Source organism: Schistocerca americana, chromosome 8 (assembly GCF_021461395.2).
Source record: "Schistocerca americana isolate TAMUIC-IGC-003095 chromosome 8, iqSchAmer2.1, whole genome shotgun sequence".
Lineage (NCBI taxonomy): Eukaryota > Metazoa > Arthropoda > Insecta > Orthoptera > Acrididae > Schistocerca > Schistocerca americana.
The window spans coordinates 151,372,240-151,398,687 of record NC_060126.1 but is presented as its reverse complement, the minus strand read 5'-3'; the positions used below and the strand labels follow the sequence as shown (position 1 = coordinate 151,398,687).

The 26,448-nt window shown below is 43.1% G+C and overlaps 1 protein-coding gene across 3 annotated transcripts in view; it reads left to right on the top strand.

Moving 5' to 3' along the window:
* LOC124545307 (homeobox protein PKNOX1-like) overlaps positions 1-26,448 on the top strand; it is a 723,840-nt gene that overhangs the window by 283,592 nt on the left and 413,800 nt on the right. For all 3 annotated transcript variants that reach the window (XM_047124209.1, XM_047124207.1, XM_047124208.1), the window contains exon 2: positions 20,978-21,065. The gene's annotated coding sequence lies outside the window, so the exon portion shown is untranslated. The remainder of the gene's footprint in view (positions 1-20,977; positions 21,066-26,448) is intronic.

The window sequence follows — 26,448 nt, the reverse complement described above, 5'->3', positions numbered from 1 at the left end:
GGAAAATAATGCGAATGGTGGTTTGAAAAGCGTTACTTTCAATTTCCTTTTACCAAGATGAATTTTGTTAATTGTATGTACAATGAATTTCTGATATCACAAAGCGTTCGACTCTCGTTTACAACTTACCACTTTTGAGGACCAGCCTCTTAAATTCTCTTGCAGCTTATCAATCTTAGAGATCAATATTATATGAGAAAGTTTAGCTGTTCTTGTAGCTACACTACGCGTTTTAATTTAAACCATTAGCTGTTCTTGTTTGTGTATTCGCGCTACGTAAGTAGTGTTGCTATTTGGTGACTCTGTCACGTTTTCTATGCTCTGAGTATCTGCTGTCATCGGCTGGCGAGATCATGTGACATGAGCTATGATTGGTTTACAAAAGCGCGTCACAATTTCGATTTCAATGCTTCGGAAACTAACGTGCTGTGTTCGGTGGAATTCGAATTTATACTTTCGTAATACGAAAATATGCAGCGTACACGTTGCTGCAGATAAAAAATCTTTCCTTTTTTTCTGGATTTCGTTTTCTAAAGTGCCGGGAAGTTGTACGCCGGCGTATGAAACGTCTGCCATTCAATTGATAAGTTTTACAGTTCCGATGGAAAGCATACTGTCACTTAACACGGAAAAAGTATGTCACCCGGGAAAACTGTGTTTTTTAACCGAGAAATCCGGGAATTTTTTTCGTTGTCCGCGTATACACCTTGTGTGTGTGTGTGTGTGTGTGTGTGTGTGTGGTGGTATCCTTACGGGATTGGTGTGCGAGCTGAAGTTTTAAATTCACTTGCAGTTTTGCCTTGAAAATGATAGGTGTGCATCTATCGCAATAGTGGCAGTTCTCGACGACGCCACACAGTTGCAACCCCGTAAGCTTTTTGAACACTTATACTACTTCCCAACTTTTCCATTCTCGAATAGTACATGTGAAAAATGGACGCCAAAATCTTCCCGTGCGGTGTCTGATTGACCTATTTTATTACGATGATTATTTTCTGCTTGTGTAGGTGTGAGCAACAAAATATTTTCACATTCGGAAGAGAAAGTCGGTGATTGATCTTGCCTCAACGGAAAACGCCTTTGTTTAAACGATTGACACCCCAACTCTCGCGTCATAACCGTGACACTTCTATTTACTTCGCGATAATATAAAAGGAGCCGCCTCCCTTCTCGATATCCTGCGTCAGTCCTAACTGGCAAGGATTCCATGCTGCGCAGCAGTACTGGCACAAAGCTATCACTTCATGACAATAGTGCTTGTTACAGCCAAATTAACGCAACAGCTGCCAGGCTATATTGGTTTCAACTTCAAAGAAACCAACCTGTGAAGCATGGCCTTATGGCTGCATCACAGCATGCTGAGTACACATTTACGTGACGGTCCAAGTACAAGAGACAAAAATTTACTATATTCGTACGAGCCGTAAGGAGCAGTTATTGGATTGGATGTTTCAAAAAGATCGAAATAAAGGAAAATGGTTCTTTCGCTTAGCACTTTCCAGGGAATGGTAGTTTGTTTCTTTGGGTACACTGAATACACTGGAAATGCCGCAGTCACTGTTTTAGAGGATAGAAGCAACGGACAAGCTTATGCAGTCTAGAAGATTTGATGCGTCTTTTCTGTCAAGGAAACACAGTCTTTGGTATGAGAATCGGACTGTGTGGGATAATAATTAATCCCACTAGATTTTATATTTTAGGCTGGACGTTGGTTCGGCAAAAAAACTTCCAACATCCTCCTGCCGTGCAGGGTTTGATTTTTGGAAAATTCTTTATTAACTGGCATCCGTGTCACAGAAAGAACATCCAGATTTCATGTTGTTATTACCAGCAGTTGAGACTGCGTGTTGTCACGTCTGTCAGCCTTTTTCTCCTTTTATATGTGCGGATTACAGAGCCCATAGTGGAGATGCCATACGTCCACGGACACGGGCGGCGGTGTTTGCCGAGGCGGGGCTGCGGCGGCGTTACAAAGGGCTCCCCGCTGGAGCAGCGCGGCCGGCCGTCCCCTCAATAATTCACAGTATCCAGAAAAGAGCCCCGCTTGGCGAGCCGCCATCACAAGCTGGCCCGCCGCTGCCAAACGTCGCCGCCTCACGATCTCTCCACAAGGGCTTGCTGCAAGCCAGCACTGGTCCACCAACGGACACCTAATTACCCGCCGAGTGGTCTCTCTGCCTACCCGCGACTTCTATTCAAGTAACAGGCGATGGCTCTGTTATCAGCATTTATAAGGCTATATCGTAACAATGTATTTACAAAAGAACCATATATCGATGCAGCACCACGCTTCACCGATCTCACATCACATGGTGTCCGGGCTAGAGGTATACAAAACCATTCGTTTTTATTTCAATACTTATTAAGGTCTTCTTTATTGTCTCCTTGTCCCACGTCACGTAGGGTCGGCGTTGCTCTTCTGGGTCCTTCTCCTTCATAGTGCTCTATCCATAGCCTCTTCCTTCTTCCAACCTATCTCTTAGGTCCCCGGATATCGTTTCCTTCCACCTCATCTTCGGTCTTCCTCTCCTTCTCGCTCCTTCAATCTTTATATCTTTGTTTCCCATATACTCATCCCCTTTTCTCTGTAAGTGTCCATACCACCTTAGTCTGCTCTCTGTATCTTATTCCCGATGGGTCCCACTTTCACAGCTCCTCTAACAAATTCATTTCCAATCCTGTCCTTCCTTGTTACCCCACACATCCACCTCAGCATCCTCATTTCCGCCACTTCCATCTTCCTTTCCTGGGCTACTGTGATTGGCCATGTCTCTGCCCAGTATATCATAGCAGGCCTTACCACCGACTTGTAGACTTTCCCTTTCAACCCAATGCTCACCTTCTGGCCACACTCCACTCCACTTATTTCCCTCCAGTTGTTCCTACCGCAATTTATTCGGTGTTGTATCTCGCTTTCCAGTCCTCCGCTCCTCTGTATGTACGATCCCAGGTATTTAAATTTGCAAACCGATTTCAGCTCATCATCCTGGATGTTGCAAGACCTCATCTGCACATTCTTCAGTGCTAAATATTCTGACTTTGTTCTGCTACTTTTCGTCTCTCTTTCTTCTAGTGCCTTCCCCCAATCCTCTAGCTTTTCCTCAAGTCTGTCGATGCTCTGCTCACAAAGAACCACATCATCCGGAAACAACATATTCCACGGCGCTTCCTTCTTCACATCTTTCACCAGCACATCCATAATCAGGTCAAAGAGATAGGGACTAAGCGCAGACCCTTGATGTAACCCTACTTTTACTGGAAACTCCTTTGTCATGGCCACACTACTTATCACCTGTGTCATTGCTCTTCTGTACATTTCCTTAACTAACCTCACATACTTCTCTGGCAGGCACTGCTCTCTCATGCTTATCCATATTTCGTCCCTTGGGACTCTGTCATATGCTTTCTCCAAATCCGCCTTAAAGCATGTATTGCATCAGTCGTTCCTCCTCCAGGCATGAACCCAAACAGTCTCCTTGCGTAATCTTGCTTCTATAACTCTTTCCCAAATTTTCATTGTGTGTGCCATCAGTTTAATACCTCTATAGTTACTGCAGTCCTGCACATCACCTTTCCCCTTAAATACTGGGATCAGTACACTAGTTCTCCACTCGTCTGGCATCTCTTCCTGTCGCCAAATCTTCGTTAAATCCCAAAGGAACTCAATTCCTTTTTTACCGAGACACTAACATATCTCAACGGGGATCTGGTCTTGGCCAACTAACTCACATTTTTCATCTTCTCTACTGCCCGTTCGACTTCATCTCTACTTATATCCATCGTTAATCCTTCGTTTGCCCCTCCTTCCTCAGTTTTCACTCTTACATTTTCTTCATTCAGCAATTTCTCGAAATAATTCATCTAAAACTAACTTACGCTAAGGACAACACACGCACCCATGCCCGGGGGTGGACTCGAACCTCAGACGGGGGGAGCCGCGCGAACAGTGGCAAGGCGCCTGAGACCGCGCGGCTACTCCGTGCGGCCATGACAGGTGATATGGCTTAGATCCGTTGTCTCAAATCTACCGATCTCGAACTCTTGATCTGTAAACAATATCCTTAATAACCTCCCACCCATGTATCAAACTCCAGCGGAGTGAGATCAGGAGACCGAGGGGGCAAGGCAATGGGACCACACCCACGGGCAGGCACCATCCTGCTAGAAAATAACGTAGGGAGGCATATGTGGAAATGCATAATTCGCCAACGGGCCGTGAGAGGTGTGCCCTATCACTGGCGCCCCAACTACATAAAATGTCCATTCTTTCGTTATAAGGATTTGTTTCTGTATAACTTCTAGCCCTGACACCCACTACTTCAAAACTGAACAGTAACCAGTTTCTAGGTTCTTACCGTTACGGGGACCGGGTTTTAAGGTTTTTACAAAAATAATGATATAAGAAGAGACGGAAGCCAAGATGCTACTCAAACTGGAGGCACTAATGTGCGTCTCGTGCAACTGTTTCAGCGTCATTATCGGCGTCATTTAATGCGACTGTTAGGCGCGTTAACATGGGGCTGGGGAGGACGCTGGTGGCAGAGGGCATGGGTCACATTTCAGTGGTGCCAGTTGGGTCTCTCAGTAGAACGGGTCTCACTAGGCATGGCAAAGCTTATAGACGACAGTTTAGTGGGTGGTGGTGGTGGTGGGATCACTCGTGGAAAAATTCGTGTAGTAGTTTGTGTTAGAGCTGCACCTTTTTTAGACTGAAGTCAGCTGATAGGTATACCTGCTTAAAGGAAGTCCCTCTCACTAAGGTCTCACCTTCAGAGGACATCATGTTTCCAAGCAGAGAAGGAATTAGCATTATCATCAAAATACAAGAGGTATTAGAGATAAAGTTTAGTGAACTGCTTATAGAAATGATTGGTATGTCGGCGCACCACTTAAATAATTTGACAATTCAGAGGCTTCCTTCACCAGGATACATATTAGCTGGCCGATTTTCAAAGAGTTCCTAGGCATCCATTACCAGGATACAGATTAGCTGGTTGTTTTTCAAGCAGTTCCTTGCGGGGTAGGAGAGTGACTACGTACGTAAAAAAACAGTTTTCCATTTGAGTCCATAGGTGTATCAAGGCACTGCACTGAACAGATATTTGAATGTTGTGCAGGGGCTGCTCAATTTAGTGAAACTAGTTGCTGTTTATAGGTCCCCTAAACTCTGACTTCAGAGCATTTCTGCTCAAGCTAGAGGGGGCTCTTGATTCACTTTGTAGGAAGTACCAGAAATTAGTTATATGTGTTGACTTCAATATAAATTTTGTATATGATGTTGGTAGATCTCCTAAATTCATATGATCTGATGCAGATTGTGTTTTTTCCAACTAGGGTGCAGGGGAACAGTAGCACAGCCATAGACAATATTTTTATTCATTCTTGATTAGTAGATGGGCAGCCTGTTAGTAAAAGGGTGAATGGCCTTTCAGACCATGATGCACAAATTTTAACACTAAAAGGATTTTGTAGTCAAACAAATGTCAGATACAATTATAAACTATGTAGAAAAGTTAATCCAACAGCAATAGAGAGTTTTTTTAAATCTTGTCAAGGAACAAGGGTGGCCGGATGTTTATAGTGCCGATAACACAGATGACAAATATAATGCTTTCCTTAACACATTTCTCATGCTCTTTGAGAGTTGCTTTCAATTAGAACATTGTAAACTGGGTACTAGCAGTAATAGGCAGCCCGGGTGGCTGACTAGTGGGACAAGGATATCATGTAGAACATAGCGGGAATTATATAAAAATGTTAGAAGTAGCCACAATCAAGCTACAGTAGCCCAATACAAACCCTATTGTAAGGTGTTTAAAAATGTTATTAGGAAGACAAGGAGTATGTCGTATGCAAATAGCTAATTCACAGGATAAAATTAAAAACATATGGTCTGTTGTGAAGGAAGCGTCTGCTCAGCAGCACAAGGTCGACGATATAAAATCAGTTCGTAGTAAAAATATTACTGTTAATGATAAATCAGATAGATATATGTACAGTATTTAACAATCATCTTCTGAGCATTGCTGGTGAAGTAAATAAAAATTTGGTTTCTACAGGGACTCATATAACTTTCTTGGCAAATGCATTTACGAGATTGATGTCTGAAATACTTCTCTGTGATACAGACAGGGGGAAGATTGAGTCATTAATTAAATCATTGAAGACTAAGGACTCTCGTGGTTATGATGGAGTGCCTAGCAGAATGTTACAGCACTGCGCTGCATATGTTAGCCCTGTATTTAGCCATATTTGTAATTTTTCCATTAGGAATGGTCAGTTTCCTGAACGATTAAAATTCTCAGTAGTAAAGCCACTTCATAAAAAGGAAGAAAGGGATAATGTAGATAATTTTAGACCTATCTTTATGCCATCAGTGTTTGCTAAAGTTATTGAAAAGGCTATGTAAGGATAATTGATCATTTTATATCACACGGTTTGCTGTCAAATGTATAGCTCAGCTTTAGAAGTCAGTTTAACAACTGAAAATACTATATTCACTTTTCTCAGTGGGGTACTGGATGGGTTAAGTAAATGGTTTCGAACGCTAGACATATTTTTCGATTTAACTAAGGCGTTTTATTGTGTTGATCACAAAAAAATGGCTCCAGAAGTTGGGCCATTACGGAATAGGGGGAGTAGTTCACAATTGGTTCACCTCTTACTTTAGCAAGAGAGAGCAAAAGGTCATTATTCACAGTGTTGAGAATGGCAGTGATGTGGGGTCTGAGTGGGGTACGGTCAAGTGGGGGGTGCCCCAGGGATCATTGTTGGGGTCACTCCTGTTCCTTATTTATATATATGATGTCCCTCTAGTATTTCGAGTAACTCAAAAATAGCCGGCCGGTGTGGCCGTGCGGTTCTAGGCGCTTCAGTCTGGAACCGTGTGACCGCTACGGTCGCAGGTTCGAATCCTGCCTCAGGCATGGATGTGTGTGATGTCCTTAGGTTAGTTAGGTTTAAGTAGGTCAAAGTTCTAGGGGACTGATGACCACAGATGTTAAGTCCCATAGTGTCATTTTGAACTCAAAAATATTTCTGTTTGCTGATGACACTAGCTTGGTAGTAAAGGATGTTGTGTGCAACATTGACTCGGTTTCAAATAGTGCAGTTCATGACGTAAGTTCATGGCTTGTAGGAAATAAACTAACGCTAAATCACAGTAAGACTCAATTTTTACAGTTTCTAACACATAATTCAATAAAACCCGACGTTTTAATTTCGCAAAATGGGCATATTATTAGTGAAACTGAACAGTTCAAATTTCTAGGTGTTCAGATAGATAGTAAACTGCCATGGAAAGCCCAAATTTAGGATCTTGTTCAAAGACTTAATGCTGCCGTTTTTACTATTGGAGCAGTATATGAAGTGAAGTGAGTGATGGTTCGACACCAAAATTAGTCCACTTTGCTTATTTTCATTCGCTTATGTCGTGTGGTATTATATGAGGTATATCCACAGAGTAGGTTCCGTTCGGTTATATAAAACAAACCTGTACAGATAGAGAAAAAATAATTATTGTACAAAAATTTACAACCGTTGAACTACTTTCCTACATAGCTCCCGAAATTAGGTAGGCACTTGTCATAGCGTGGCACAAGTTTTTGTATGCCTTCTTCATAGAAGGTTGCCGCCTGTTTGTTCAACCATGTAGTAACATGTTCTTCCAGGTCGTCGTCATCGTTGAATTGTTGACCACCAAGGACAGATTTTAGGTGTAAGATGAGATGAAAGTCGGTAGGAACGGGGCCCGGGCTGTACGGAGGACGATAAAACGCGCCCCGGTGAAAATCCCGTAAGAGCTGTTTGGTCACATTCGCCGTGTGACGTCGGGCATTATCGTGGAAAAAAAACACCTTTTGACAGCAATTCTCGGCGCTTGTTCTGTATTGCACGGCGATATTTCTTAATGGTCGCGCAGTAACCATGTGCATTGATCGTTTGGCCTCGTGGTAAGAAATCAATCAGCAAAATGCCTATTCTGTCCCAAAAAACGGTGCACGTGACTTTGCGAGGTGTCAAGATTTGCTTAGGCTTAACCTTCGTTGGGGATGAAGTGAGCCTCCATTCCATTGATTGCCGTGTTGTTTCAGGGGTGTCGTACGATACCCTAGTTTCATCCCCCTAGACTGTCCGAGAAAGAAAATCATCGCCTTCTTCATTGTTGCGTGTCAAAAACTGAAGTGCACTGCCCATCCGTTGTTTTTTGTGTTGTTCAATAAGAATTTTGGGTACCCAACGTGAGGAAAGTTTTTGAAATTTTAGTTTTTCAGTAACAATTTCATGAATTAGTGATCGTGAGATTTGATAGAAAGGGCACTTAGTATATACTTACGGTTGTGCTTAATCTTCTCTTCAGTTGTGTGAACCACTTCATGAGTAATCACAGACGGGCGTCCGCTTCGTTCTTCATCGTGCACGGCGGCATTTTCAATTACGGGTGACATTATAAAGAAGCACTACAAAGCACACGTCGGAAGCAGCGATCTGAAAATGGATTCAGAGTAACTGCCGCTCATGCTCGGAACTGCGATCGTAGCGCTGCCGCGGATAGAAATAGAAACGGAACTTACTTTGTGGACGACCCACGTATTTTTGTTGAACTCTTCCCATTCTTAAAGGATATTTTTGGCTCAGAAACGGTTGGTTTGGGCAGTAAGCGCTTTAAGTTCGCGACCCTCTTGTCGACTCCTGATCACTGATATGGCCTCTCAATACATATATTCCTTACCATCGTTACTTGTTAACAGTATCAGCTTATTCCGAAGAATAAGCAGCTTTCACTGAGTTAATACTCGACAGAAATCCAACCTGCATTTGGATCGGACTTCCTTAACTCTTGTGCAGAAAGGTGTGCGGTATACTGCTGCATCCATTTTCAATAAGCTACCACAAAAATAAAAATAAAATCTTAGCAGTAATCCACGCGCTTTCAAATCGAAACTGAAGAGTTCCCTCACGAGTCACTCCTTCTATTATGTCGAGGAGTTCCTTGAAATATTAAGTTGATTCTTATGTTATATTGCTGACTGCGTTTACTGAGACTTATGGCTTGACTTTTTTGGGTTCATAAACATTTTATTTTTATGTGTTATTACATGTTGTAATTTCATATACTGATACGTTCCATGACTTTGGACATTTGCTCCTCAATTTGGTACTACGGAACATGTAAATAAATAAATAAGGCTTTGAAAATCAGGCAAGTTCCAGGCATGGACAGCATCAACATCGGACTCTTAAAATACGGTGGAACTTCTCTCGAGATGAGGCTTCTGAATCTGTGTTGTAAAAAGAGAGTCCTCTCAAGAGCATGGCACCAAGCAAATGTTATATCGCTGTTTAACAAAAGGATATAGAAGTGAATGCCAGAATGGCAGAACGATTAGTTTACTGGACGCAACATGCACACTTACGCTAGGCTCCTGAACAACAGATTAAAAGTTACATCACTGTGTTCATTAAGTGGATTTTTACGTAAGAAGACTGACAACGGAAACAGTGTTTGTGATGAAAGAGGTAACTGATAAACATAAGCAATGTAACCGAGAGACCTACTTAGCATTTGTCGATTTGGGAAAAGCCTTTGATAATTGAGGAAAACTGTAGCACTCAGTGAAGAAAAGGGGTTACCAATTATTAAACACGTTAATAAGCGTATACGAAAACACAACACTTACGTTAGGTACAAATAAACAGCTAGCAGCAATTTTCATCCTCTGCGGAACACGTTTGTCTCACCTCCGCCGCCTCGTTGGTGATGAAAGGTGTTGCCAGTTCCCCATTTATATACATGGTGTAACGAGTATAAGTGCAGATATTTCTATCGATGACTGAGGAAGATGTACTGAACAAAATTACATCAGTATTTACGTCATTTACAGACTAATAATTATAGTTATTACAAGATATATCTTTTTTAGGTTGGCTAGTACTTCCAAGTACACGTGTCACGAGCAAACCATTAATGGTTATTTTCCTGTGGGCAGCAGATCAGATGTTTGAAGTGTGGACACGTGGATGCAAAACAGTTAGTCTGACAGGCGTAGTCCTGGTACGACCATACAGAAAACATCAGGTAGTAAATTATGTGAAGCGTTCGTGGGAAGACTGTTCGACGCAGAGGAAAAACAGCTAGCACACTGATGTCCGTACATACTAAGATATCTACAGCTACATATATACTCCACAAGCCACCAAGCGGTCTGTGGCGGAGGGCACAATTCGCGCCAAAGTCATATTTCCCCCCTTCTGTTCCAATCGCTGATCGCGCGAGGGAAAAACGACTGTCTGAACGCCTCAGTACGAGCTCTATTTCCCTTATCTTTGAATGGTGATCATTGTGCTATTTGAAAGCTGGTGGTAATAATATATGCTCTACATCCTCGGTGATGATCGGATTTCGGAATTTAGTGAGCAGCCCTTTCTGTTTAGCGCGCCGTCTATCTACAAGTGTGTCCCACTTCAATCTTATTATGAGATTTGTAACGCTCTCGCGATGGCTAAATGTACCAGTCACGAATCTTGCCGCTCTTCTTTGGACCTTCTCAATCTCTTGAATCAGACCCAGCTGGTAAGGGTCCCATACAGACGAACAATACTCCAAGACTGGACGAAATAACGTATTGTAAGCTATTTCCTTTGTTGAAGGACTGCATCGATTCAGGATTCTACCAATAAACCGCAATCTAGAGTTCGCCTTACCCGTTACTTGTGTAATCTGATCATTCCATTTGAGATCATCTCGAATAGTCACATCCAGATGCTTGACGGACGTTACCGCTTCCAAAGACTGGGCATTTATTTTGTACTCGCACATTAATTGAGATTTTCGCCGTTGTATACGCAGTAGGTTACACTTACTAATATTGGGGGATAACGGCCAGTCATTACACCACGCATTTATTTTCTGCAAATTCTCATTGATTTGTTCACGACTTTCGTGTGATACTACTTTACTGTAGACTACAGCATCATCGGCAAACAGTCTGAGGCAGCTGTCAATACCATCAAGCAGATCGCTTATGTAAATCGTAAAAAGCAGAGGACCTATAACGCTACCCTGGGGCACACCTGAAGTTACAAAACACCAACATATAAAAATATTTACACTTATACCCGTTGTACCCTGAACATACGATTTACTGAAGAATCATCAGCAGAAAAGAATTTACCTTCTAATGACCATTAGCCGAAGACGATACTACCATTCAGAAAGAAAATTAAAACAACAGCTTTCATAGGAAAGGACCTCATGTTTAGAAAAGTATCGGTGAACAATAAATTAGTAGAACACGTCAATCATTTTAATTATCTGGTCTGTGACATCACATACAAGTATGAGAAAGATATAGACAGAACATTAGCAAAATTTTGAAGCATAAGTTGAGCAGTAAACATGTTTTTTAGGAAAAAAGCACAAGAAACAACATAAAGAAATTTTATAAGGTAATGGCCGACCCCTCGCTACGGAAGCGTGTCTACGTCATTTACAAACGTCAAGAAAGTAAGATACAGGCGGTTGAAGTTAGATTTGTTACACCTGTTAAAGGCCGTTTTAAAGTAGACAGATTAAGAATCAGCGACATTAGGAAGCAAAACAAAATCGAAGACAACAGAAGAAAGTGGCGTGACTGTCTAGACAGAACGAACTGTGGCAGACTATCTTACAAAGTCATTAATTATAATCCGATTGGCCGAAGGCGTCTGGCAAGGCCACGCAAGAGATGGGCACCGTAACAGGCAAATACATAATACATAGGAAAGCAGATGAAGAGATGACATAAATAACATTATTTGCCAGAATTGTTTTATTTTTTATTTTACTGAAAATATTTCCCTTTCAAATTTACCATTTTCGCTTGCGTTGGCCCCAGTTCATACTTTACACTTCGATGTTCGAACCTCAAGAAGATGATTCTGTTAGGATTCAGCAGCTTTTGCAGTTGATGAAGATTTAAGGACTTCTTTTTGTTACCATGCGTAAAAAAAGTAATTAGGCCATAAATCAGATGATTACGTGCAATGAGCCATTAACTGCATTTCTTCCCCCTCAGATCATCAATGTGTTTGATGCGCTGCTACACCTGGCATTCCCATGATCAAGAATGATGCGATGTTATCCCATTCGACATTGTCAGTAGTGAGCCATTGAGTGCATAGTGTTTCTGTCCTCTAAAACAGTGATTGCGATATGTCCAGTGTATCAAAGAAATAAACGCTCATTTTCCTGAAAGTGCTAAGCGAAAGAACCATTTTTCTTTATTTAGGTCCAACTTTAAACACCCCTCCATCGATGACTGCTCCTTACGGTTCGTACAAATATATAAAATGTTCGTCTCTTGTTAAGGTGTATACTGATTTCCCATGTCCTCGGTCAAATTTTTTGAGCATTTTCATCCACCAATTGACACGCGCCTGTGTTAAAGCTTCAGTCGACCTGTCCGGAATCTATCGGGAACAGATCTTTGCATTACAGTGTTCGATGTGTCTAAGGATTTCTCTCTATACCTCTACTCTCTGCCATCCCCTTAGTCACGCGTCGATCGTCTTAAATAGTGTTGCACACTGCGTGCGTGTTTTCAGAGGTGCATTCTGACCTGACTACATTTTTATGGATAACGATGCGCTACAGCATCGAGCAGCGCAGGTGGAGCAGCTCATGGAACGAGAAGACATTCGGTGAATGAACTGGCCTTTCCCTTCCGAGCGAGGTGTCGCAGTGGTTAGCACACTGGACTCGCATTCGGGAGGACGACGGCTCAATCCCGCGTCCTGCCATCCTGATTTAGGTTTTCCCTGATTTCCCTAAATCGCTCCAGGCAAATACCGGGATGGTTCCTTTGAAAGGGCACGGTCTCCTCCCCCAAAACAACCCCCCCGTTTCCCTTCCCCCAACTTAAACAGCATAGGACATGTGTGGGATACGTTGGTAAGACGTATAGCAGCATGTGCACATGCACCAGCGACCATCCTGCAGTTCTCAGTTGCGCTGTTGGAGATGTGGAGATATGGACAACTCGTTACCTAACTTGGGACCAGCGTAGGAGCACGTTGCATAGCATGCACTGCCGTCCATGGTGATCACACATCCCATTAAGACCTATGTCCCACCTTTTCTAATGTACAGGAGACCATCGTGAATTGCGATGATTTCAGTGCAGTTATGGCTTTTGAAAGAAACTGTCCTTTCTGTTCGTCTCATTGCGTATTTATTTCATTTGCCTTCTGTACTACACTGTAGTAGTTCTTTCCGTGTACGGCCCAAGTTTAATCGAGCTACACTATGTGACCAAAAGTATCCGGACACCTGGCTGAAAATGACTTAAAAGTTCGTGGCGCCCTCCATAGCTAATGCTGGAATTGAGTATGGCGTTGGCCCGCCGTTAGCCTTGATGACAACCTCCACTCTCGCAGGCATACATTCAGTCAGATGCTGGAAGGTTTCTTGGGAAATGGCAGCTCATTCTTCACGGAGTGCTGCACTGAGGAGAGGTATCGCTGTCGGTCGGTGAGGCCTGGCACGAAATCGGCGTTTCCAAACATCTCAGAGGTCAGGACTCTGTGCAGGGCAGTCCATTATAGGGATGTTATTGTCGTGTAACCACTCAGCCACAGGCCGTGGGTTATGAACAGATGCTCGATCGTGTTGAAAGATGCAATCGCCATCCCCGAATTGCTCTTCAATAAGGGGAAACAAAAAGGCACTTAAAACATCGATGTAGGCCTGTGCTGTAATAGTGCCACGGAGAACAATAAGGGGTGCAAGCCCCCTCCATGGAAAACACGACCATACCATAACACCACCGCCTCCGAATTTTAGTTTTGGCCTTACACACAGTGGCAGATGACTTTCACCGGGCATTCGCCATACCCACACTCTGCCATCGAATCGCCACATTGTGCATCGTGATTCGTCATTGCACACAACGTTTTACCAGTGTTCAATCGTCCTATGTTTACGCTGCTTACACCAAGCGAGGCGTCGTTTGGCACTTACCGGCGTAATGTGTGGGTTATGAGCAGCCGATCCACCATCAAATCCAAGTTTTCTCACGTACCGCCGAACTGTCATTGTACTTGCAGTGGATCCTGATGCTGTTTGGAATTCCTGTATGATGGTCTGGATGGATGTCTGCATGCCACACATTACGAGCCTCTGCAACTGTGGGCGGTCTCTGTCAGTCAACAGACGGAGTTGACCTGTACGGTTTTGTGCTGTACGTGTCCCTTCACGTTTTAGGGATGTTTAGGAGTGTGGAAATCTCGCGTACAGATGTATGACGCAAGTGACACCCAGTCACCTGACCACGTTCAAAGTCCGTGAGTTCCGCGTAGCGCCCCCTTCTGCTCTCGCATGATGCCTAATGACTACTGAGGTCGCTGATATGGAGTACCTGGCAGTAGGTGGCAGCACAATGCACCTAATATGAAAAACGTATGTTTTTGGGAGTGTCTGGATACTTTTGATCACATAGTGTATGTTACTTGGCAGTGACACGTCATGCGAGAGCTACTTTCGTCCTTGCGCTCCCATCGCCACATACGTTCCGGCCGCCCTGTTATCCTGCGATGTGTGTTATTCGATTCACTTTCGCCGCAGTGTTTTTTGTGTCAGTAATGAGCTGTTATTGAATTACATAGTCGTTTTGAGTACTATTATGCCCATCTCTGAATTATTTCCGCCCTCTGTACTGTCGGATTAGAAGAAAACCACACTGGAGTCCGACGTCAGGTAACGGTCCTCGTCGTGTCATGACGACATGAAGATAATGCAGGCGTTCTCCTAAACATGGTAACCACATCTGCTATGTGCAGAGTGTGGTGTCACCGCCAGACACCGCACTTGCTAGGTGGTAGCCTTTAAATCGGCCGCGGTCCATTAGTATACGCCGGACCCGCTTGTCGCCACTGCCAGTGATAGCAGACCGAGCGCCACCACATGGCAGGTCTAGAGAGACGTACTGTCACTCGCCCAGTTGTACAGCCGACGTTCATAGCAATGGTTCACTGACAAATACGCTCTCATTTGCCGAGACGATAGTTAGCATAGCCTTCAGCTACATTTGCTATGACCTAGCAAGGCGCCGTATTCAATTGATAATTAATATTGTGAAGCATGTACCGTAACGAGAGATGTTCTACAATTGTGGATTAAAGTTAAGTATTCTACCAGTTACCTCCTGTTTTGCTAGTCTTATTTCTCTGACCTGTTCCAGACCTCACACCAGTCAGCGTGTAATTAAACGCGTGCATTTCGGCCTCCTCTAGAAAAAACAGTGTTGGCTCTTCTGCCAACACTACACAGAGAATTAGGGAAACGTGCGACCATGTTTCGCAAACTAAGGAAAACTCGTCATATGGAGATCTTGGTTGTTGTGAATAAATAACTGTTAAATAGAAATACTGGGTGTGACTCAGTGGATTTCATATGGCAAACTCAGGCAGTAGGTTCTAGGAATTTTCGTGATTTACATCCCTTCTTTCACCTCTATCAGTGACATAGTGTGAAAATTGTCAAGTTGCACCAGGCTACGAAGTCCGCGTTGGAGTGTAGGTCCTTGTATAACTAGGTGCGTAAGTGAAGTCGAAGGCAAGGGCATACCACCTTCGTTAGGAATATTCCTAGTAAAATACTGCGGAGTTCAAACCAACGTTCGGATTGTGGGAAGCTTCGCCAAGTACTAGATGCGTGTTTTTATCTAAATGCTTTCCGTCTGTCGTTGTCATATTTTTAGGATGTACCCAGAGACTATGTATATATTTTTATTATTAAGAAAATAAAATAATTACTGGGGCTCGCAGCCACTGTGTCAAATAGCGCCAGTCGATGCCCGACCTCATAACTCCATGAACATTTGGTACGCCTGGAAAGCCTTAAAAAGTACGTATTGCTTCAGTTGTTGTTCCATATTTCATTGTATACACGGACAATTGCTGGGTTGTTTCTGATTCGACGCTTTTGATAGCAAGTCTCACATTGTGTTTAATTTATTTCGTACAGGTAATTTTGCTAACTCTTCTTTCTCTGTTTGATGGAGAATAATTTCTCTGTAGGTCGTGTAATTAGGAATATAGTCTGCACTGTATTTTGACACGCTGTGATATCTCTCTCCAGAGAGAAACTGCAAAACATTTTTACACGGGTGGGTGGGTAGAATTAAGCCGTGCAAAGGTAGGTGTTCTGAATTGCGCTGTTCAATAGGTTAGCATAGCTTTACCTTTAATCCATCTCATTGCCTACTTTCCCGTGCATTGTCATTAGCTCGCGACGTCTGAGTTTTCCCTCCACGGAAAGTGTGCAGTATCGATGCAAAAATCCGTATTGCTTGTTATTTCATTTCTGTGTCCTGTTTTGTCGCCTAAATTTGCGCACTCAACATGAGATGCTGACTGTACACTGTTGATATTAATGACTCTATCTCCATTGGTGGCAGAGCAGCAATCACAAGACTGTTAATACGCCAGATCAGTGCGGAGTTGTTCTCCCACCAGAAGTTACAATGGATGAAGGAATTCAGGTTACATATTAGTATTAGACAGTTAATTTGGTACAGCATCTTTCACTAGGAGGGGAGGGGGTATAGTCTGTCGGTAAACCGAAGGGCGAGCAGCTATTGTGGTTGGAAAGCAGCCTTCCTCGAAAGACAGCTACATCTCATGTACAGGCGAGCAGTTAATTAATTTCCTGTCTAGCACTGCAGTGCAACTTGCAGTTATCGTAGTTCGTGTTCGTTTCTTCACTTAATTATATGAATTATTGAATTCTGTATTCTGTACAGTGTTAATGAATTTAGTCTGAAAATGAACACTACTTGGGCACGTCTGCCCTCTGCGTGGCTGTTGATTAAAAATGCACGCTGCAGACGGATCAGTCTAACCTTGTTAAACAGTAACCTGTTCGTTCTTCCAATGTGCCGACCATAGGGGTGGAAAATCGAAAGCAATTAGGTACTGAAAGGTATAACAGAGCAGACAATTAAACATGAAATTCGTGGAACATAAAGTGTGAACTGGTGTTTACCCATTAATGCAGCGTATGTGTGCACACTTGTTCAGCATGGCTCGAAGTCGTTTCAAGCATAGAACATTCGCGCGCATTGTCACTTTACGGCAGAAAGAATTGCTAATACGGGAAATGACTCCTAGAATTGGCCTGAACAACGGTGAGGTCATTCAAATTTTCAGCCTCTGTCTTGTGACACGGCCTTGTCTCGCAGGTGCTCCCAAGCACTTTCTTTTTTAAAGGGTAACTGGGAGTTTGTGACGACCCAAATGGTATGTGAAGGTGGCCTCTAGAAGTCAGCAGGGAAGAGTCTGCCATGTTTTGGGCGGGTTTCGTGTGTACGGATTTCCCCCTTTTCGTTATTGATGCTGTGCAGTCCCTAGAGAAGATCCTCCAACCTGTCTTCCAGCTCTGAAGCCAGCATTTCGGCGAAGAATTCGTTTCCGAAGATGACGATGCACGAGCACGCTGCGCCCGCCTCGTGATCACGTTTGTCCAAGAGGCAGGAATAAACAGAATTTGATTAAGTTGAGGCATGTGCTGATGTGACCCCCTATTGAGCGTGCTTAGACCGATTCAGACTAGTGCTGCATCGTCGCAGGAACCCTCATCACGCACTGGATGGCCTCAGGGGGGCCGCCGTCAAAGTGTGGAACAGGTTTGAGCTGCAATCTCTTAATCACCTTGTAGACAGCATTCCAAGAGGATACATGGTCGACCAGCACGCAGTTGAATAAGGCTTATCAATTACCAATGTTAGAGACTCCGTGACTTTGAATTCAACAAAAAATGGAAAACTGCAACCATTCACGTCTATGAAGTAATTCGTCCATTCCATTAACTAGTTTTAGAAATTTTCAGGCTAATATTCAGATGGTGCACATGGTTGAATGTTTATTTCATAGCGCGACGCAGGTTCTGTGATAAGAAGAAACAAAAAAAGAGTTAAATATGCCGCCATGAGCAATGTTTATAGACGAATTGTGTCGAAAAACGAATTCTGTTAGTTACTGCGACAGTATGGGAAGCATCGTAATTGGTATCCACCTGGCAGTTTCCACTGATTTCCATTGGTCACATAACTCATGGCGATACATTTACAGTCTTTTTATCTACATTCTTATCACAGAGTCAGTATCCATATCACGCTATGCAACTTTCATGTGCACCATATGATTAGCCTGGAAACGTTTGAAAAATCTAGTTACTACACTAAACAAATTATTTGGAAGACGTGACTGACTGCAAAAAATGGTTCAAATGGCTCTGAGCACTATGGGACTTAAAATCTTAGGTCATTAGTCGCCTAGAACTTAGAACTACTTAAACCTAACTAACCTAAGGACATCACACACATCCATGCCCGAGGCAGGATTCGAACCTGCGACCGTAGCAGTCCCGCGGTTCCGGACTGCAGCACCTAGAACCGCACGGCCACCCCGGCCGGCGACTGGTTGCAGTTTTCTGTATTTATATGCTATTTAATGTTACCACGTAACAGATTTTGAATTCATGGATGGGCAAAGATGCCGCACGGGATTTTCCGAGCGGTCTAAGGGGCTGCAGCTATGGACTGTGCGGCTGGTCCCGGCGGAGGTTCGAGTCCTCCCACGGGCATTGGTGTGTGTGTTTGTCCTTAGGATAATTTCGGTTAAGTAGTGTGTAAGCTTAGGGATTGATGACCTTAGCAGTTAAGTCCCATAAGAAATCACACACATTTGAACATTTTGATGGGCAAAGATTTTCCAGCAGTCTGTCTTTATTTTGATGTTTTTGTTTTTATTTCAGAGTTTAGTTTTTCAGTTTAAATCCAAGCTTACACGCGCTTGCAGGTATGCACGTAGCGCAAAACTATTCTTGGGCAATTTATTACCAGTCAAGATACAAATTCAAATTTTCAAATTTCTCTTCCAACTTACGGAACATAGTGGTGCAAGTTCCGCAACTGTTGTATTATTCGGGATCAAATGACAACACCAGTTGCATTTATGTTTGTGTTTTTGATTTGGATCTAGTGCCTAACTATCGGAAAAAAAATGGACTGCGTCAACACGCGTCTCACCAGTCTGCCTGTGTACTCCCACGACAATAGACATTAAGTTCATGTTGCGTATATTACTTTCTTAAATTGTGGCCGAGTTGCTGTACAACGTTATTTATTTTACGAGGCGATTTTTGATGTCTGGACGATTTGTTATGCAACATCAGTTATTTTGCTATGCTTGTTTCGACGGTGTCCCTCGTTACTTTCTTTTTCATATATCTTATTCCATTTTCTTTTCTTTTTTAAGTTTGTCCAGGTAATGACTGGAAAATGGGTTTGTTGGCCGAAATATTAGAAAAAAATAAAAGCATTACGTGCAACTAACTTCGTCATTTGGTACGAAGCCTTAAATTTTCAGCATACCGCTGAAGGAAGGGGGAAAAAAGGTTCGTTTTGTGCAGATACGTAATTCTAAAGGCAATCCTCTTAGTACTAACAAGGGAACCTCCCCATCGCACCCCCCTCAGATTTAGTTATAAGTTGGCACAGTGGATAGGCCTTGAAAAACCGAACACAGATCAATCGAGAAAAGAGGAAGAAGTTGTGTGGAACTATGAAAAAAATAAGCGTAATATACAAACTGAGTAGTCCATGCGCAAGATAGGCAACATCAAGGATAGTGTGAGCTCAGGACCGCCGTGGTCCCGTGGTTAGCGCGAGCAGCTGCGGAACGAGAGGTCTTTGGTTCAAGTCTTCCCTCAAGTGAAAAGTTTACTTCCTTTATTTTCGCAAAGTTATGATTTGTCCGTTCGTTCATTGACGTCTCTGTTCACTGTAATAAGTTTAGTGCCGTGTTTTGCGACCGCACCGCAAAACCGTGCGATTAGTAGACGAAAGTACGTGCCTCTCCAATGGGAACCGAAAACATTTGATCGAAAGGTCATAGGTCAACCGATTCCTGCACAGGAAAACACGTCTGATATATTCTATACGATACTGGTGACGGCATGTGCGTCATATGACAGGAATATGTTGTCGACCCACCTAACTTGTACACTTGGCGAATGGGTAAAAAGATTCTTCTACCTTTCCCGATTTAGGTTTTCTTGTGGATGTGATAATCACTCCCAAAATAGTGATGAAAACATAAGAGTGTGTCACATAAACTGCAACAAATGAATGCAACAGTTTCACAGTCGCACAGTTTTCCCTGTGCTCTGTCAAAAAATATGTTTTTAACGTTTTCAAATTTTTCCGTGTGTAGACCGTCAAATCCTGCATATGTCCAAGCAAATCTGAACATGTCCTGGAATTTTGGAAAACGAAGTTGATTATGTGTGAGTGCCTGAACATTGATAATTGACACACGATCACATAAACAATACTGCTCTGTGTACCTGTGCAGCTTCGCAAAATAATTGTCTGAAAATAAAAAATTAAAGTTTTCACTCGAGGGAAGACTTGAATCAAGGACCTCTCGTTCCGCAGCTGCTCACGCCAACCACGGGACCCACGCCGCTCCTGAGCTCACACTATCTTTGGTGTTGCCTATCTTCCACATGGACTACTCAGTTTGTATATTTTGCTTTTTTTTTTCATCGTTTCACACAACTTCTTCCTGTTTTCTCGAGTGATCTGTGTTCAGTTTTTCAAGGCCTACCCACTGTGCCAACTTATAACTAAATCTGAGGGGGATGCGATGGGGAGGTTCCCTTGTAAGTTACCATTGAATGGCCGTCGAAACTCTTAATGTTAGATGTAAAGTGTGAATGGTCCGTAACATAGTATTAACTCTCCAGTATTTTAAGTCACGCGCAGTCGTGACAAAGCATTCGGTACTGGACGAAGTGCGATGTTACGAATGGCCTCTAGCTGAGCGCAGCCCTCTTGGTCAGCGATATGAGATTCCGGTCACGCGGCGCGTGGCCGTTGTCATGTGCTACGGCTGGTGCATCCGCTCTGTAAAAGACGGCCGTGTTGTGTTGCAGGATGCGCGCCCGCTGTTAGGCCGATGGCCGGTGAGCGGAGGAGGGTGCGCTGCCCAGCTGCCTGAGCCCGCTGCCGTCTCCACAGCCGGTGAGTAGCACGGCGGCCGCCTGCACAGCGCTCTAGCTGCGGGTCCACGCTTCTCCATACTGTTCAGGCATTGTCCTTGGTGGGCTTTCCGGGATCTTTTGTCTCTCAAAACAGTGATCATGTATTGGCATTCGCATTTTGTTTTATCTTCATTCCATTTCTTGTTTTCCAGCCTACAACATTGCTTCAAAGACTACGAGAAAGATATTGTCAGATTTGATTTTTTGGAGCGCGTGTGCGTCATACTCTGATGGCTCCATTGACAAGAGCGCTGCCCGCGAAATGCAAAGGTCTCAGCTATATGTGCGGTCTGTCGCACAATTTTTTCACGTCAGGAATTTTCTTAGGTTTATTAATTAGATTTTTTCTTTAAATCTATTTTACTTTCAATGATCAATTCTAACCAGTAGTATCATTCCACATTAGTGTCGTATTTCAGCTACTAGTATAACACTACAGTCCGCTACTGCTATACCATAACCTCGAAACTGGAGGCAGTTTGTAAAATAGAATTATTTTATTAGAGTAATTATGGTATAAAGCAAGAGAGCGGTGTTACCCTCTGAGAGGAATTTTGTTATGTTGACCGTGTTGTACCTAACGGGGGTGGCTTATCGGAAATGAAAGTCAGAATTACGTAAATATTCAGACAGTAACAAACAATATTTTACCTATCTACACTGTTCAAAGAACAAGGAAAACTGCCGCCAGCCTAATTAGGCAAGAGGATGATTGACATTCTTGTTCAAGAATTAAGTATGAGTAACCTTAACGGACAAACACAACCTATATTTTGCCACACGCGAGTGCAACGAACTCTGACACCTGCATATGTTCACGGTTAAGTTTGGAAGCTAACAGAGCAGAACAAACTATTTGCATAAATATAACAGATAACGAAACACACTATTACTTTTAGGGCTTATTCAAACTAAATGGTCTTCATAACATTACTATTAATATTCACTGCAGAATCATTAATTGGACATAGGTTCATTATTATTGTTCAAATATTTTCCTGGCTGACATAAAATTATAAATGTAGTTCACTGCAAAATTATGAACTAGTCACAGGTTAAATATCTCTCAACTAAATACTATTCTATTTAGAATGAAAGTTAAATGGAATTCACTAAAAGGTTACTTCTCACTGTCTTTTCAATAAAGAAATTATTGTTTTCATAAATAGTGGTAAAGGATAACCTGTGGATCTTATTACACTATTAATATGCACTTTCAGTACCCAAAAGAAACAAGTGCTTAGCAAGCATCCAACTTTCCACAACTTCAGTTCACGACTTTTACTGCAGTGAGACACAATGTTGACAAATTTACAAGAAACTGACTCACCTCTTAAAACTAAGCAAAACCTTGTAAGCCCCAGTTTTAAGAATTTTAATTTTTAAAAGAAACAGCAAATTGTATTTATTACCACAGTCTTCTACTTTCAAGTAAATGATTAAATAGGTGACTTTGAAACTCCAAAAAAACTTTAAATTGGACTGATTCCATCACTGGGAGGCTTTCACAAGACTACATTTACTACCTCCCACAATTTCACTAAATCCACAGTAAATCTGAATACTCTCTTCTTACCAAAGATCAAACAACATTACTTAATTAACTATTTGGCTCAGAGGGTTTTATTTTTTCCACAAACTAGGACACTCGGTAATCATAGTTCAAATGGAGAGGAACTTGAGAGGTGTTGTGATAGGGAAAAAATCAAGGTAGGTACATGAATTCAGTTATAAGTTACCTTATATTTGTGCACACTAAGACATTAATTGAGCTGATCCTTCACTGTACATTACTATAGTGCTCCATTATAATGATTGCGCAGTGTGGTGGCAGCTGCATATTGGTAGGTGGATTTGCAGCCAGAATTGCTGCACTCTGTCCCTTCTTGGTGGCGATGATAGATACCAGTTCCAGAATAGTTCCAGCTATTTATCCACCCATCCGAGGCATTGGAAGGCGTCAGGAAAAGCCTCTCTCGGAGCCAGCACAATATACAACATTTACATGGGCAGTTCACAGTTTACTAGCTAGTCCCCGACTGACTTTTCTTCCACCTTTTCTACCTAGGCCAACCACAACTTGCGCGCACTACAAAGTTCCGTTCCCGAGGGGAACCACTCTACCTCTTCCATACAGAATAACTATGAATCTTAAGTGGTCAGCAGTTTACATAACAACAAACAACATTTTAAATAAAACAAAGCCTTTGCACACATTAACATTTCTATAAAAAAATTATTTAAACAAAATTAAAATTATATACAGTAAGTTTTGTCTCCCTCCAAATGAGACAAAGAATTTAAATGATAGGTACACTACATTGCACGGAATCAAACCATGACATCAAAGTTTTTTACACAGAAAATAAGAAACACTCTCATGATATCGATTCAATCCAACAACATTTACATAAACTCAACGATGTAACATTAAATAAAACAAAAGGCAAAATAAATCAGTAGAGCATTAGAGCTATGGTGTTACACTAGTTACCAACCTGATATACGAGGGTGAGTCAAATTAAAACTTTAAATTTGTAATAACAAATCGAAATTTTGCACCGTTATCCTGTAAGTTGGTAAGTGTGCTACAAACAGCGTGCAGAATGGCGTGTAGGTAGCAGTATTGTGCAGATGCACACATACCGTCGCAGTATCAGTACAAAGATGGCCGCCCCACTTGCGACTTGCACCAGGAAAGAACAACGTACTGTTATTCGGTATTTGCGTAGTGAAGGTGTGAAACCTATTGAAATTCATCGACGAATGAAGGTTCAGTACGGTGATGCATGTTTGTCACAGCAGCAAGTCCACGAATGGAGTAGGAAGTTCGCAAATGGTGTGACTTCAGTGGAAGATGCTCCTCGTCCAGGTCATGCACAACGAGTTGTGGCTCCACAGAACATTGCAGCAGTTGAAGCCATAGTGAAGGAAAACCGCCGAGTGACTCTTAATGACACTGCAGTATGTTTACAGGTTGTTCGTGGGTCAGCACACCACATTGTGCATGATGTGCTCCAGTGTTTCAAAGTGTCTACAAGATGGGTGCCACGGCAGCTGACTCCTGAAATGAGAGAACGATGTGTTGATGCTTTGGAAGAACTTCTTCGGCGCTTTGAACGAGAAGGTAATGGCTTCCTTGCAAGAATCGTTACTGGGGTCGAAACCTGGGTTCACTTCCACCAACCGGAAACGAAGAGAGCGAGCAAGGAATGGCGCCATTCCTCATCATCAAAACCGAAGAAGTTTCGAACAGAACCATCAGCAGGGAAGGTTATGCTGACTCTCTTTTGGGACGAAAAAGGCGTCATTTTGGAGCATTACATGCCTAGAGGGACCACTGTCACCAGTGCATCATACACAGGTCTCCTCAAAAATCATCTGCAGCCTACAATCAGATCAAAGCGACGTGGACTGCTGTCAGCAGGTGTCCTTTTGCAACATGACAGTGCGAGGCCCCACACTGCCCGTACAACAGTTGGAACAATCACAGACCTGCATTTGGAGTGTCTTCCTCACCCACCATACTCATCAGACCTTGCCCCAGGCGATTTCCATATGTTTGGACCACTCAATGACGCAATGGGAGGAAAGAAGTTCCGTTCTGATGAAGAGGTACGCCACGCGGTGCATGAGTACTTGCGCGGACTACTAAAGGAATTTTTTTTCTAAAGGAATTTATGCATTTTGTAAGCGCTGGAGGACTTGCATTGAGCGTGGGGGAGATTATGTTGAAAAGTAATACAGCTTTGTACCACTTCTGCACAATAAATAATATTTTTAAAAAATATTTAAGGTTTTCATTTGACTCACCCTCGTAATCGTACAGTTTCAAAGCAAATATAATGTACACCAATGTCAAAAAGTTAAGCATTTGCACAAAAAGAGGACATATTGCCTTATAAGGCTGCAAAAAGCATTACTGAACAAGCTACAGAATCACAATACACTTGGCGCACAGGAGTGCCCAAAACATACTGTTCGGTAAGATACACTTTGTGAGAAAATAACACAACAGGGAAATCTCTTCACACAACAAAAGAAGCTGTTAATGGAGAATTTGGTTACTCTTAGCAGCCACAGATTTTGCATAGCAACGTGGCATGCTCTATTCGAGATGGTTCAAGAGCTCTCTGGGCAGTCGATCCCACTCCTCAGCGAGACCGGAGCGGAGGTCTGAAAGAGTCTGGGACGGAATATACACTACTGGCCATTAAAATTGCTGCACCACGAAGATGACGTGCTACAGACGCGAAATTTAACTGACAGATAGAAGATGCTGTGATATGCAAATGATTAGCTTTTCAGAGCATTCACACAAGGTTGGCGCCGGTGGCGACACCTACAACGTGCTGACATGAGGAAAGTTTCCAACCGATTTCTCATACACAAACAGCAGTTGACCGGCGTTGCTGGTGAAACGTTGTTGTGATGCCTCGTGTAAGGAGGAGAAATGTGTTCCATCACCTTTCCGACTTTGATAAAGGTCGGATTGTAGCCTATCGCGATTGCGGTTTATCGTATCGCGACACTGCTACTCGCGTTGGTCGAGATCCAGTTGTTAGCAGCATATGGAATCGATGGGTTCAGGAGGGCAATACGGAACGCCGTGCTGGATCCCAACGGCCTCGTATCACCAGCAGTCGAGATGACAGGCATCTTATCCGCGTGGCTGTAACGGATCGTGCAGCCACGTCTTGATCCCTGAGTCAACAGATGGGGACGTTTGCAAGACAACAACCATCTGCACGAACAGTTCGACGACGTTTGCTACAGCATGGACTATCAGCTCGGTTACCCTTGACGCTGCATCACTGACAGGAGCGCCTGTTCAAAATGGCTCTGAGCACCATGGGACTTAACATCTATGGTCATCAGTCCCCTAGGACTTAGAACTACTTAAACCTAACTAACCTAAGGACAGCACACAACACTCCGTCATCACGAGGCAGAGAGAATCTCTGACCCCGCCGGGAATCGAGCCCGGGCGTGGGACGCGAGAACGCTACCGCACGACCACGAGCTGCGGACGGAGCGCCTGTGATGGTGTACTCAACGACGAACCTGGGTGCACGCATGCCAAAATGTCATTTTTTGGGATGAATCCAGGTTCTGTTTACAGCATCATGATGGTCGCATCCGTGTTTGGCGACATCGCGGTGAACGCACATTGGAAGCGTTTATTCGTCATCGCCATACTGGCGTATCACCCGCCGTGATAGTATGAGGTGCAATTGGTTACACGTCTCGGTCACCTCTTGTTCGCATTGACGGCACTTTGAACAGTGGACGTTACATTTCAGATATGTTGCGACCCGTGGCTCTACCCTTCATTCGATCCCTGCGAAGCCCTACATTTCAGC